This window comes from Lichenostomus cassidix, chromosome 2 (genome assembly GCF_008360975.1).
Source record: "Lichenostomus cassidix isolate B80296 chromosome 2, HeHo_3.0, whole genome shotgun sequence".
Lineage (NCBI taxonomy): Eukaryota > Metazoa > Chordata > Aves > Passeriformes > Meliphagidae > Lichenostomus > Lichenostomus cassidix.
This window is the reverse complement of record NC_139482.1, coordinates 142,311,587-142,326,290: the sequence shown is the minus strand read 5'-3', so window position 1 is coordinate 142,326,290 and position 14,704 is coordinate 142,311,587. Positions and strand designations below refer to the sequence as shown.

Below are 14,704 nucleotides of genomic sequence, written 5' to 3'. Positions count from 1 at the left end.
CTTCAGTACCAGGCATGAGCACCCAGGGAATAAGACTTAGTTACCTTTATAAGAAAGTTTTAGGTATGTTTTCACCTATACAGTCTTTCCCTGTTTTATCAGCTGCACACTGTACTTCCTTCTCACCTATTTGCTGACAGAGAGAAGATACAATTGCAAAGTAGCCATTTATTTCAGTATAATGGAGGCCTTTGATAACAAACTGTCACAGGAAAACCCACTATTTCTAATTGCCTCTACTGTCTTTTCCCCCTCCCACATCAATGCCTTTTTCCTTTTTTTTTTTTAAATTATTTTTAGTGAATTAACTGAGAAGTCACACTGCAGAATCTCACCAATATAGCACTCAGTTCAATAGACATGAGTTTAAAAATACTGGGGATTTTTCATCCTGTATGACCACAGAAATTTTTCTAATACCTCTCACACAAAAAGTACAAGTTCCTGTCAACTGTGAAAAAACAGCTGCTTTTCAAAACAGTTTGATTACTCATCTTTCTCAAAACCTTTTGCCACTTGAATATCTTAAACCAATAATCATGATTAATTGATGTGAAATTAAGATGATACAGTATAAAGTGGTGATTCATACAAACTAATGGGAAATTTACTCATGCTCCTCACCAACAGAATATGCTTCAAATTAAAAACTATCTAGTTAGAGACTGGCATTCATTGTAATTTTTACAGCATCTAGAAGAGAGCTTAAGCTGGTTGCAGGCCTTTAAATGCAGCTGAAAATAACAAAGTTTAATCAGAAAAGATTGGAAACACTTGTAGATGTTTAATTTATTACCACATCCCTGTGAAATTATAAATGTGAAAGCAAAAAACAAAGAAATTGCCTTTGTTAGGAAGTTCACAGTACTTTAAATGAGAGAAACTGATTGAGTAATATGTTGAAGGGTTTAATACAAATTATTTTGGTCTGGAAAATTTCTAAAGGACAACTTAAGAAATTATTAAATTCAGATACTGGAAAAGCTGGTAACTTTTGTTGCAATATGATGTAATTTTATTAAAGTTGCCCTTCAGGAAAGGACTCAATTAGAGAAAATACCTCACATTGAGGTGTCTGCATGCCAGCTAGGGATGAAATGTATTACAGCTACTGAAGACTTAGTATTTTATTCAATCAGTTCATACAGTTTCCTAGTAAAGTATCAAGTCTGACTTCCAGCTGACCCCACTTTGGGATCCTGTGCCATCTCAGGAAGGTCATGAACCTGCTTGAGTGGGTCCAGAGGAGGACCATGAAAATTATGAGAGGGCTGGAGCATCTCTCTTTTGAGCACAGGTTGAGACAGATGCGGTCATTCAGCCTGGAGAATTGAAGCTTCCAGAGACATCACAGTGGCCATCCAGTACTAGAAGGAGCCCTACAGGAAAGATGGGAAGGGATTTCTCATCACAGAGTGTGGTGGTGGAACTAGGGGAAAGAGTTTTTAGTTGAAATAACATAGAGGGTAAAGTTAGATTAGATACGAGGAGGAAATTCTTTACTGTGAGAGTGGTAAGGCACTGGAACACTTTGCCCAGAGACGTAGTGGATGCTCCATCCCTGGAAGAGTTGATGACCAGGTTGGATGAGGCTCTGAGCAGCCTGGTCTAGTGGAAGGTGCCTCTGCTCATGGCGGGAACTGGATGATGTTTAAGGTCCCTTTCAACACAAACTACTCTACAATTCTGTGATAGGTTTCTAGTAGCATCAAGGGGGTTGTGTTTTCAGCCACATTGCTTAACTGCACTTAACTGCATCACAAAGTCTTCCTGCATAATGTTTCCAAAGTGCTGCTTTTACACTTTTCCACGTGAAAGGGAGTATCTCTGGGGAATGGCAAACACTGCACTTACGAGGAGAACACGGTGAGTCAGATCAGATCAGTCACGAAAGATTTCCAACTGCTCAGTACGATCTCCCTGAACATCACTGATACTTGTGAATATTTTAGAATAGCATGCAAAGAAGTTAGGCAAGTGCTTTTAAAATTTAAAAAAGACTAACAGGAACCACTAAGATATATTGTCTTTTTTTATTATTATTAATTAGTACATTCCAGGCACTGATTACTTTGAAACATCATTTGTCATCACAAGTCAGATAGGAGTTTTACAGCACTGCCCCATTGCTGTGGATATCTTAATTCTTTCTCTCGTGCTTTATCCCTGCCCAACTACATCACTTATTCAGGAAGAACAGGAACAAAAAATTAAGGAATATATTGACAAACTTGAGAAAATAGTTTCCCTGTGTATTGCCAGCAGAATTTTTGAAATTATCGGTAACTTGGGGGAGAAGGAGAAAACATCACACCTAAAGAACAACTGTCTTTCATGATTTCATGCTAACACTGTTGTTTGATTTTTATTTTTCTACAAATATCTGAATCCTAAATTTTCACATGCATCTTAAAATGGAGAAAGACAATCTAAAAAGACAGGATGATATGCACTTAAGTAGATACTTCACTGTGACCCAAGAAGTGTGCATTCACTGTTCTTTCCTAAAATAAATATTTTGTCCACAGAGACATAGCCATTTGTCATGAGACTTTTGAGGTGTCTGAACAAGGTAGGAGAAAAAAGTCTGCCTGTGATAGGCCAGTGATCCTAAATGTGGAAGAAACTTATTTATACTAAGATAAAGGCAGGCATTATATTCAGCATTACTACCTTAATGGGTTTCATTTTATTCACATCTTCTTTTTTTCTTCTTAAAATATTTTCTGGTTTTCAGATAATTCAGCATTTCAATCCTTTGCCTGTGAAGGTGTGGAAAGACCAGAGGAGGGCAGGCAGAGTCTGGAAAGGAAAAAAAGCAGCGGCTAGAAAGAGATGCTTAAAATATGTCAAAGAAATCAATAAACCAACTGAAAGAAGAAAGCTTTTGTAGTGAATCAGGGAATTCACCTTAGCTTTCCACACAGAAAGAACCCTGAAGCTGAATGCTGCCTCTTCTTACAGTTCTGTTCAATTAACAAACATGAGGCAAGGTGACAGCCAAGTTCTTCACTTTTCCACTTAATCTTCCTGCTCCTTGGATTCTTATTCTAGAAATATCTAAAAGTTGCCTCTGTGGATTGATTTCTCATCTTAAGGACACAACATTTATGGTTATTTATTACACTGCTGTGGCAGATTCTTCAAAGAATGAATCAAGCACAGACAACCCTTCTTTCTCATTTTACGTCTGACAAGACAAGTAGTGGACAAAGAGATCCCTGGGGGAAAGTAAGGTAGGAAGTATCTTTAGGAAACTACACCAGTAAGTGTTTCTGGTCTTTGCACAGTTCCAAGGAAAAAAAAGGAGAAGTCCTTCCCTCTTTTCTGGCATATTTTGAACAGCCCAGGACAGCCAGGGAGAATGTCTTTCTCCTGAGGAACAAAGAAAGAGATATTTCTCAGCGTGTGTTTCAGAGGTCACATAGAGAGAGGGGAGAAGTGACAACACCTGTTCATCAGCCTCTGGACTCAGAGCTTGCCTAATTGAGATGTAAGGAAGGCAATCACAGGTCTCTTGTTCCCTGGAAAGAGGGGACATAGACTGCAAGAAATTTGGAGGTTGAGTCACCAAGACTCTCCCAAGAGGAAGTGCCACTCTGCTTTCTGTCTAAAGGTGCCACAATCCTTCAAACTACAACTAAACACAGAGGTCCCAGCTAGGGATCACTACTTTCATGTGGTAGAAACTCCTCTGCTATTCAATACTGGGAGAAAATCTAAAAGTGACAATAAAAAAGAAGTGTGACTCCTAGGACATAAGGATGGTATCAGCAAGGGAACAGATGTTTAGTCTTTTGATATCCCAAAATAGGATAGGTTACAGGAGTTTGAAAAGAAGACAAGCAGTAGCATTTCTTGTGTGGTGAAAGCAAAAATGCTTATGATTCTTTACTGATGACAGGAATTAGTGTGTAGAATTAGTTTCCAAAGTCTGGAAGCAAGCACAGAGAAAGGTCACAGATCAGAATGTGTAAGAATACTCACATATTTACTCTATTTTGGTTGCTTCACATGAATGTTAAGGACACGCTCAAAAATAGCATTTTACTCTAAAAGGTACACTTTTTACTCATGCATCTTCTTCACACCATACTTTTTTTTTTTTTCTCTAAAGCCTCAGATAAAGTCCACAAGCAAGTTTGTACAATTTCATAGAGCTATACTAATGCTAGTAGTTAAGTCAGGAATGTCGTGATAAAAAGCACAAAATGCCAAAGAGAAGACTCAGAACCAGGGCTCACCTCTATCCTGCATAGTTGGAGACCAAGTTTACTGTTGTTGCATCTGTTCAGAATTTGATCTCAAGCCAGGATGAAATAAACCTGAGCTGCTAATAGTTGATCAGATCACTGAGAAGACAACAAAGCGCTCATGTCTATGTAAGCTTCATCCTTGAAGGAAGAGGGACAATTATTACAGCCTGATTAAGTCTCATCTCCATTAGGTGTAGCCATCTTGGGTACCTGATGTGCCCAAATCATTTAGATCACTCTCTCTATACATTAAGAGAGGAAAAAAAGCAGTTCCACGGGAAGGTTAATCCATCTGTGATACAAACCTGTCCCCTGTGGGGATAAGACGACCTCTCCACAGGTGGGGAACCAGGTCAGCCTACATGCATTGCTTTTAACCCCACCAATACAGGTGAAAGAAATCCCACCAATTGTTTTTTTAATTAACAGGAAACACCACACTTGAATATTATTAGTCATCTTCCAGATACAGCTGGAAAATACTGCCCATATACTGCCCAGTTTCTAGACCACCTGGCATGTACAAAAGATCAAACATTGTCTTTAAATCTGCATCATCCACTTTCCCAATAAGCCACCTGAATTACACCCTTTTAAAAGAAAGTATAAGCATTCAGCTGGAAGCAGTTCAGTTTATTCCTTCAGAAATGAGAGATTAGCAACATCAGACTAATAACTATGCACAAAACCAATCATCTGAAAGATGCCATGGCAGAAAACTGTGACAGGAGCTGGATTATACAGTCATAAAAACTTGAGAGATTTGTCAAGGGAATGTATAAACCCAGAGTTGTTCCTATTTCTGTTCAATTTAATTTCTTAAGTATGCCTGTTTTTCTTTCTAACATATGATTCTGTCTCATTAAAAAAATAGGGAAAGAAGCATTTTATTTTCTCTCTTTCTCCATATGCATATTAATAGACCAACACTCTAATACATGAGTCTCATTTTCTGTAGCTAGCTGTTGAATTTTCACATATATTGTTAATGGAGGTGGCAACGCCACCTAAATTTGAAGTTTCCCAAAACTCCTAATAAATTTTTATTTTCAGTGGCTTAAAATTCTGTCAAACTGTAACCACTTGGGCTAAAATTTTCCAGTGTTATCTGTATTAGACTGAATTTTTAAAGACACTGCTACTCCAAATACCTCACCCATTTCTCCAAAAGACACCCAGGTAACACTTGGTGATCTCCCATTTCAGACAAATAAAAACAAAACCTTAAAACTGTTAGTTGGAGTAACACTGACTATATTATTTTGCATGGTAGAGACTCAAAAACAGGTGGAAAGTGAAATCTGGACGAAGGATGCCATTTCTGTCTCTTAGTTTCAGCCTTTCAAAAGGCCCCCAAGTTTGTCCGTGCTCAGACAAGAGCTGAGGCAGTTGGCAGCTGCATGCTTAGAAATTCCTTCCGCACTGGTTGTGTTTTCCTGCTTGCTGCCAGCTCTTGAGGCCAGGAAGTGTCTCTTTCTTTCTCACTCTTTGTGTGAACTCAGTGTTTCCCCTGCTGATTGCAGAGCCCAGGTTCTCTGAAGGAGGATACAGCCTAATGTGTACTGAAGAAAATTCAGCTCAGCAAGAGTTTGGAAGACAGTACACTAGGACAGGTACCGCTTAGAGAAAATGGATCAGATGTATCTGAATCTTCACAGTTCCAAACACCCCACTTACCAGTCAGCATTTTGTGCAACTCCACTGGGAAAATGTGCATTTTGGTATCTGCTAGTGCTGCTCAGCAGAAAGTATGAGAACATCACTCAGGAGTCACAAAACTAACACAAGAGAAGAGAGGTCTCTGCAGTGGATGTAAAGGTTGCCGTGCCTGAAAGGGTACCTGTGCATGCCACTCAGTTGCTACCTGATGGAATTTATGTTTTGTTTTTCTCTTTTTCCTTTATTTAAAACCTAGGAAATTAGCTTCTTTCTCCTTCATGCACAGACACCCTTTTGAAAGAACCCTGGCTTTTGAAAGTCATGCACTCAAAACATATAGCAAGTGAGAAATGCAATGCAGTTAAGTGCATATAATAAAACAAGGGGTTTAATGTAAAATTTTTACCACCTTCTTCAAAATAAATGTTTCAAGGCATGTGCCCATATACAATGGACAAGTTAGACTCTTAACTAAGTCTCAAGGTTTTTTTGAATGGTTTCAGGCTCTTCCCTTTTCATGTCCTGCTGAAAACCAAAGTTTGGCAAAATGTTTCTCTTCAATCCTGTAGACATGCTTACAATGAAAATCCTACCTTCTAGCAAAGTTAATCCAAACTGTGGACAGATTTACAAGAGAGGATAAGCACATTTTGCCACCGTTTGGCTAAAAGCATCCAACAGAATCTCACATAGCTCATAGAAGTGGACAGTTTTTGTTGTTGTAAGGTACCAATTTCCCACAGCACCAACACTGCTGACTTCATCTGTTTTAAAAGCCTTTTTCCCCATAGCTCAGCCAAGATTCACACCAGTAAATATGGAATGTATTTTAGTCATTATCATGGTCTTTACTAATTTTCTTCTAACCGTTGTATCAAACTTTACTGGAGCCTTTGCTGAAGGCATAACAGTGCTTCAGTAATAATTTCCCTTCTTCATGGCCTTGGGATGGATTATGAAGGGTTGTGATTCTGACAAATATACGCCACTTAAACTATGACACAAAGCATTGAGATGAACCAACTCAAAGGAGTAGGTGTGGAGGTTGGATCATCTCCTACCTCGCAAATAAACCCTTGGAAATTAGTTCTTGCTAGAGAATTGTCCTAGGACAGGGCTGGCACCCATGCAAGAGGTGGTCCTTCTAAGGCAGAGGAAGAAATTGTTGCTTCCATGGAATCAATGTTGGTTGGTGCAGACTTGAAGACTTTGAAATCATTTTCATGACAATATTTTTCCAGACATTATACACTATTGTTCAATAAAAGGCATCACATCCTCTACCTGTTATTTATTCCCATAAACTTCGGGGAGTAGACACAGCAACCCAGAAAATTGTTATTTACATAAATAAAAACCTGGAATAATCCTTTCAACATAGTGAAAGTGATCTGGTCCAAGTCTACACAATGAACTGCCCATAACATCTGTCTCCAGCCCAGAGAACACGCTAAGAATTTGTGTTACTTCAAGCTGAACAATGTTGAGATATTGGGTATAAATACATACATTATCTCTTGGACATGTTCTTCACTTGATGTCTAATGGGAGCACTCTGGCATGCAATTCACAAATAAGGGAATGCAAGAACAGTTTTTCTGTATGAAATATTTTCATGTAATCTTCAAAATGAGATATGACAGTACTGTAGGAAAGAGACTACTGTAGCTTGTTTGCATATGTTGCCCTAGAGACTGATGCCACAGTTAGTAGATCAAGATCTCATGAGGAAACATAGGCTAAAATACCCCCAAAAGGTCTATTTATTATAAGTAAAATACACTTAATTCCCCAGGAGAAAAATGAAATGGCCACAGCAAGGCATAGTTCCTAGAAAGCATATGGGCATTTTTTTCTTCTGGTTTAAAACTCTAATTGGTTCCTCCAAATCTACACTTCTCTATGAGAATGCCACCTTCTCTTGGCACATTTTCCAGATAAATTATATTATTCTGTTGTACCAGGACCTATTCCACTGTTGTTTGCACACACTGCAGTTTGTTACAGCAAGCAAAACAATGATGGAATACTTATCCCTCACTTTTAATTCTTTGTTTATTTCATCTAATAGAGCTGTAGAGATCAGTCCTAAATAATGTTAGTAATATTTTTATTGTGCATTTAACAAATAAAAATACCCAGTTCTGCCTCATAACAGCATGTTTTCAACCACAGCCTTAAGCATCATTAGAACCAATGTGACTTGAGTTCATGTATTTGCATTTTGTTTTATGCTCTATACAGATCAAGTGCTTCAGCATTTCAATACCAGAAAACCTTTCTGGTGTAAAAATAAGTTTTTAACTTCACATACATTTTTTTCTTTTTCCAATTAGAGGCCCTTAATCATCAATTGATAGGAAAATTGCTCACCTTGAAAAATAATTAAATAGATGTGTGTGTGTCACCTGAAGCTGTTTAGAAGTCAAAGGATAAAACATGCATTTAGGTTACCCAAAACTTTACAGTATGCAGGCAGAGGCTGCCTGGTGCCTACATCCACTCTCTCCAAGTGTTTATCCTCTTGCCTCCTAGTAATGATGGGGACACACAATGAGGGAACTGTGAGTGTACCCACCAGCAATACCCATCCAGTATTAGAGAAGCTCTTACTGGCTTGTGGGGTGCTTGAATTTCATTTTCCTCTTTTTTTTTCTTTTGGTTGGTTAATTTTGCTTTGTGTGTGTGTGCGCTTTGTTTTATTTTGCTTTGTTTTGTTTTATTTGAATGTTTCTTCTGAATAATTTTCCTCTAACCCATTTCACAGGGAAGAATAATAATGCCCTTTTCCTTGGCTAAGCACAGCTACTTAGCACTTCATCTGTCACCGTGCTACACACACATCCCAGCAGGAATGGGAACACAACTCACTTCTTGAAATTGGGCTGTGGGATGTTCTGCACTGACTTTTTCACTGTGAGGCAATCACTTTTTCAGTCTCTCTCATTCTCACTCTTTTTCTCTCAAGACAACTGAAGACACAAACAAATGACATTAAAATTATGGAAAGCACTAGATACTAAAAAAATAAAGGAATTGCCTTGGCTCTGGTTCTTATACAGATAAAGTTCTAAACCTGCAAATGCTTCAATGACTCCTGGCACTAGCTGTGGTGGAAGCCCAGGGAAGTGCCATTTTGGATGCAGGCAGAAAAAATAGGGAGTTTTAGAGTGGTAACAAAAACTGTGAATAGCCCAGTGACATAGAGGAACTTTTATCTAACTTTCATAACAAGCATTAAATGTCCTGAAAAAATTTCCAACATGATTTATTTTTTGCCTTCAACTGTCAGGTTTGCAGTTTGCCTTCAGAATAACTGGTTTTTTCTGCCACATGAACATCTCCCTGCACAACCATCGTGGTGCCAATGTCCCTTTTCTACCACCACCACCACTACTAGTAACCATGTCCTTTTTTGTTGTTGTTATGATTGTATGAGGCCCTAATCATAGCACAGAAACTCAGGAAGGCTTCATCTGCTTAAACGTGGATATTTGCAATTTAGGTGTCAATATCTAGCTAAACATGCTTTGTTCTGTGCCTTTGGATTTTCAGTACAAATGTGAAACTTGCAAAATCTTTTTGTTGTGCTAAAGGTATAAATTCTGCTATTGCTTTCAGCCAAGTTCCTAAAATTCTAATTGCTGTAGCAAACAGCACACAAAGAAGGAAAAATAGGATCAGTAGGAAAAAAACATGTTACAGGACACTGCCTGGAATATATTCTGCCCTCACAACACCCACATTATCTCCTAATAACAGTAATGGAAATTTTGCATACACATCAAGGCATAATATATAGCTAAGCCTTTCACTGCTTTGATATATATTTATGAATGTAGCTATACATTTATTCCTTCAGCCAATTTAAAAGCCTGTGATTCAGAGCTTAAATTTATTCATTAATACCTGCAAATAAAGAAAACCAGTATGGAGACAACATTAATTTAAAGAAAAACAATCTGATTATATAGTGAAATATGTCAGGTATAAGGAAATAAATTAAGGTTAATATTTTTCATCCCATTGGGATAAATTGTTTGGGGAAAAAATTTGAATATTAAAAAATTTATGATACAATTATAGATAATTTGTGTAAGAAAGGGTACATGTTTTGCAAAAGCATTAATAGACATAGATATCTAGAATATGGAATTTTATAACCACATGCCTGCAGATGTGAGGACTATGTATGGACATATCTTTTCATTTATGTGATTCAATCCATTTGGACTAGTTTTCCTAATTGATTTGATAGCATGTTGTGAATTCCTGTGAAATTAACACATTTGAGAATCAGAATACTTTCAATTAATAAAACAATTTAAGACTAAAGGCAGGACGTAGATCATGCACCAAACTACCTTATCTTAAAATTGCAGGTAAAAATTGCTGCATTCCAATATAGTAACTATTATTTTGCTTTATTTTGAGTATTAAAAGATTTGTACCTAAAGCCACCAATTTAGAAATATATAACAATATAGCAAAAATTGCTGACACATATCCAGACCAAATCAGAAAGTTATGGATTTTTTAAAGTCCTACATCTGTAACTCTGTTTGGGATTTTTTTGGATTTGAGGAATTGCAATATGTCTTCTCTGCAGACGCAACTTTAAAACACAAATGTTAAGCCTTCACTAACAAACCTGATTTTTAATTTTTTTTTTTTAATGAAGAATAATTATTTTCCTGGTATGAACAACAAATCCAGCCTCCAAAACCCCCTTGTTAGATTAAAAAGACAGGTACTTAGATGTGAATGCTTTTCTTCTCAAGCACAGTTTCTAGAAGGTTAAATTTCATCAAGCCTGGTTCTTTACTACAGTGTTAATGATACATCCTCTTGTTTCAGGCATGCCAAAATGCTGAAACATTCCGAAACCGATCAACTCTGCTATCATCAAAGAACTCAAATGTGTGTTTTTAATGTCAGGAAATGATATAATCTCTCTTAGAGCTCTCTTATGACAAACTGACCCAATTTGAATGTAATACTAATGTTCCTGAACTTTGGATGGTTTCTGTTGAAAGGGAATTTCCAGATTTGATAGGTCTGATGCTGTTTATGCTGGGCTCACCAGCCCTGCCTAGATCACAGTCCTCCAAATTGCAACAAATAAAAAAATTGCCCAAGCATGACAGTGGAACCTGTTGCAAAATATCAATCCAAACTTCCCCAAACATGAAATGAGATGGTTGTTAGCTCACAAGGCTGAGTATGTTTGTTATAAAGATCAGTCAGATTTGACAAGATTTATCTCAAATATTTTTCAGGGCCTTGTTTCTTTTAATTCAATCCAAGTTTTATGCATATGTCCACTGTGACTTTTCTTCCAATTCAGTTCAAAATCAGTTCACCTCTGTTTTTTCCTCTTCTCATTCCAGTGTGAGTGTGAATAAACCCTCAGGCTGCATCATTTTGTTTCATCTGGTTTCATAATGAATAAAATTTTCACAGAAATTAATGCAATTTTCCAATCAGACTGATTAACCTAAATATGAAAACCAAACTCATGCAAAAGATTTTTTGTAAGAAGGTGAAGAAACTTGTAAAAAGAAAAAGCATTGAAAAAAAATGCTTTGGAAAAAAAACGTTTGTAAGGAATTGAAAAAAAAGGTTGTTTTGAGGTTTTATTTTGCCCAGACAAAACAATCCCATTCCTAAATAATTTTAAGTTAAAATACAGAAACATATTTTTAAACCTGAAATATACAGCCTATGAGGGTTTTGTTGTTAAAATAGGTCAATTTGATAAAGAAGAGTTTTACAATAAAAATCATTTTTTTCTTAAAAGTGAGAAACTTTTTGTTTTATTCAGCTTTGCTTTTTTTTTTTTTTCCCAATTGAAAATGAAGAGTTCAGTAACAATTTGCAAGTCTTGTACCTGACTGGTATTCACTCCTCTGAAAAATAAATAAATAACAAAAATTTCAGTCTGGTACGTGGGTGGCTTTAAAACATGAACAGGAATAAATTAGCCTGTTTCAAAAATCACCTTAAGAAGGGTAATGTAATTATTGATATAATCATATATCTCACCTTTACTTCGTGATGCAGAAGGGATTCAGATGTAATATTACAGAATAACCAAAATCCAGTCATCCAGTCCACTCTATTTCAACTGGAAAAAGCAGCTTCTCATCAGCAGACTGTTGAGACATAGAATTTTTTGTTTCATTGACCTATAGCACAGATGATGGCTTCACTGTTACTCAATTTCTATGAAGTGCAGCTGACTGCAAAAACCAAAGCCCTAAAACTCAGTGTTTAACAGTGGTGCTCTCTTGCTGTGGTCCCCATGTATAATGGCAACTGCAGAGTACACCACTGTCAAAATTGATTAAATGAACACTGAACATTTAACTCTGCCTTGGACAAAAACAACCAGAAAAATATGGGTCTTTTCCTCTGTTCCTGAGGTGATCAAAATCAGGTGAGAAAACTCAGTCACCTCCGGGTCTCCCTGTACAGATTAGACAATCACTGGGGTTCTGGTGTAGTACAGCAGCAGAAAGTGATCATCACTGGGAAAGGTGGTTTAGGGCTCTTTGCAGCCTAACATCTGCAAGATTAATTGTGTAACCTTTGAAGTACCAAATATTAAATTGACTGTCTCTACCCAAAATAAACCCAAGTCAGAAGGTAAGTGAAAATATATCAGGTGAAACACTACTAAAATAAAACACTCCCTGTGTGTACAAGACTTCCCTCCGTGTGCCTTTCTAAGAAAGAGCATGGAACTACACACACCAAAAGAAAACTATGCTAAAACAGATACACATAAGAGAATCAGAATATCTAAGTTTTTGCCACTGCTAAATGAGAAGATTTCTACCAGTTAAGAGCTATAGCATAAAGTATAGGACATAAGATCTTCACTTAAAAAGCAAAGAGCATGTAGAGATTTTAACTTGAACTGTGATTCATAATAAATTTTTCAATATCTTGTCACTGAAGGAAGAGATATAATGCAAATGGAAAATTTATTGGATTCCACTACATTTGCATCAGCAGGGCCTGATAACTCTTCATACAAGCTAGTATACTGCTTCTTTTCTGGGGTGTTCTAAGCAATCTTAAACACAATAACTTCAGTTGGCAAGGCTGAGAATTTCTTCTTCTTCAGACATCCAGATCCTCCCCTGAAGGTGATGAATTTTGTTGAAAGCTTATGGCTTTTATCTGAACATTAATAAGAGAGAATGAAAAGTGAAGAATACTAGCATTTCAAACCTAAATTCAAGCCAGGTCCCCAGACTGTTTAACACCTGAAACTATATTGTCTGAGTGGACTTAGTACATTCAGTGACAGTGAGTATAAATTTATTTTCCTTTTAGAGCTTTAAATTATTTGTATTCCCTTCTTTTCTTATAGCTTTCTTTGAAATTCACACTAATGTAATTACTTCAACAGCTGACATGCTCAAATAGCAAATACTTGAATAGGTACTGTGTATAATTAGAAGAGGAATGAGTTTGACCTTGCTGATATAAAGAAAAAGCCAGGTGAGCTATGGTAGATACATGTAAGAAAATAGATAGACAGGCTGAATATAATTCTTTAGTAGAGTAGTGGTTAAAAATGGAGGTATGTGTTGCTGAATGACACGGCACAGGCAAGATCAGCCAAATAGCATGGAACTCTGAAAGAAACAGGCATCAAAATATCAAGTCAAATTAGTCACTGGAATCACTTCTGCATAACGGCTGCCTGTGACAACTGACCACTTAAAAATGTAAATAAAAAGAAAACTTGCTCCTCTGTAGGTCTTAAGGGCTAAGAACACCTGTTCACCAAGCTTACAAAAGACAAATTACAGCTAATAGGCAAGTTTTAAAGTAATTTATAAAGAATTAATCAGAGAAACAAGATGCTTTTGTCCTAGAAACTAGCACTTCTACTGATTCAAGGAATCAGTACTTTTGCATGCAAAGCCAGTCTTCTCCATGACTCGCTGTCATGCTTCATTTGTTCTGCTGTGAGCTGTGAGGTCCTGGTTTGTATTCTCCCAAATCCACTTGCAGAAGTGCAAACATGGTATTGCACATGCCAAATGGGCAGTTACCAGTGCAATCACTTATTGGCACAAAATTGGTCACACTGAGCACAAAACAAACCACAGTTCCTGTGTAATTACCTTGAAGCCCTCATAAGCACACATATGGCATGCAGAAATTAATTCTAAAAAACTTCTTTGAGTATTTTTTCCCTATAGATACACTTTTGCCCATAGTGGTAACTGATGAATGATTTTCCCCAGTTTGACCTGTGAGTTTTCTTTAATATTTTCTCCCCATTGTTCGGCTGAAGAAGGGAGTGACAGAGCAGCTTTGGTGGGCACTTGGTGTCCAGCCTGGGTCAACCTTCTACAGCAATGTATCCAAAAGCTGAGGAGGAGCTAAGGTATTCATGATTTTGAGTCATACATAAATCTTTTAGTAAAAACAGCCTGCAATAAACATGCAAATGGGGAAAGGCCAAAATCTTGTTCTCCAACAGAGACACTTGAAAATATAAAACAATATCAAACAGTTTACTTTCAAGAAATTAATATAAATATTATCTTGATTTGAAGATGCAGCAGTTCACACTCATTGAGTTCCACTTGAAGAACTAAAATTTCCAATTGAGTCTCAATAAAAGCTGACAGTTTATTTGTGGTATCTCTTCAGGCTACTGCTATGAAATAACCAACTGTACCCCAAAAGTATATAACTGAGCAAATATTTCCATAAATTATATTTAAGGACTCTAATTCTTTGTTAATCAAGCTAATTGGTAA

General features: G+C 36.9%; 1 long non-coding RNA gene across 1 annotated transcript; it reads right to left on the bottom strand.

Moving 5' to 3' along the window:
- Positions 1-974: 974 nt before the first annotated feature.
- LOC146442423 (uncharacterized) lies at positions 975-4,780 on the bottom strand. Its single transcript, XR_014849600.1, has 4 exons — positions 4,245-4,780; positions 2,911-3,375; positions 2,674-2,802; positions 975-1,379 (listed from the first exon to the last, which is right to left on the bottom strand). It is a non-coding gene; the product is annotated as an uncharacterized LOC146442423 (long non-coding RNA).
- Between the last annotated feature and the right edge of the window lie 9,924 nt (positions 4,781-14,704).